The sequence below is a fragment of the Meleagris gallopavo genome, unplaced genomic scaffold, assembly GCF_000146605.3.
Source record: "Meleagris gallopavo isolate NT-WF06-2002-E0010 breed Aviagen turkey brand Nicholas breeding stock unplaced genomic scaffold, Turkey_5.1 ChrUn_random_7180001935728, whole genome shotgun sequence".
NCBI lineage: Eukaryota > Metazoa > Chordata > Aves > Galliformes > Phasianidae > Meleagris > Meleagris gallopavo.
This window is the reverse complement of record NW_011197714.1, coordinates 1-569: the sequence shown is the minus strand read 5'-3', so window position 1 is coordinate 569 and position 569 is coordinate 1. Positions and strand designations below refer to the sequence as shown.

Sequence of the window (569 nt, the reverse complement as noted above, 5' to 3'; positions counted from 1 at the left end):
GGAGCGGCTGAGCAATGGAGTTGGGACTCGGGGGAGCAATAGGTGCCTGTGTCCCAAGCTTCCTGTGTGGCCCTTGCAAGGTAGGTGTGCCTAATGTAGGCGTGCGCTAAGGCAGTGCTGTTGAGACACAGCTTGTGTCACTGTCCGCACCAGATCTGCTCTCTGTTAAGCTTTTCCCTTATTTTATGTCCCCCTGTCCTTTTCAGCTCCTGCTCCCCTCGCCTGCAAGTGGAGCGATGCTCAAGTTTGAGGAATCTTTTCCTCGGCAGGCGGTAAAAGACGCCGCAGCTGCGAGTTTTGTGTCCTTCTTTGTTATTGGGTCAGTAGAGCAAGGATATCTTCAGAACAGCTCTCTAAGTCAGCCTGTAACACCAATGTGCATGAGAGAATAAGGACTCTTTTTTTTCCCCTCTTGTAGAAAGCAGCCTCCTTGAGAGCAGGAGAGCAGCAGGCTGTCTGCTGTGTGGCTGCTGAAGGGCGTTTCTCCCCAGCTGAGATCCCTGAGCCCACGCTGGCGGAGAACGAGCTGCGCCGCGGTGTCTTCAGTGGAGCCACTTTGCAGCTTCTCT

The 569-nt window shown here is 54.1% G+C and overlaps 1 long non-coding RNA gene across 1 annotated transcript; it reads left to right on the top strand.

Moving 5' to 3' along the window:
• Window positions 1-563, top strand: LOC109364905. Its single transcript, XR_002110669.1, has 3 exons — window positions 1-80; window positions 207-319; window positions 419-563. It is a non-coding gene; the product is annotated as an uncharacterized LOC109364905 (long non-coding RNA).
• Window positions 564-569: the final 6 nt, after the last annotated feature.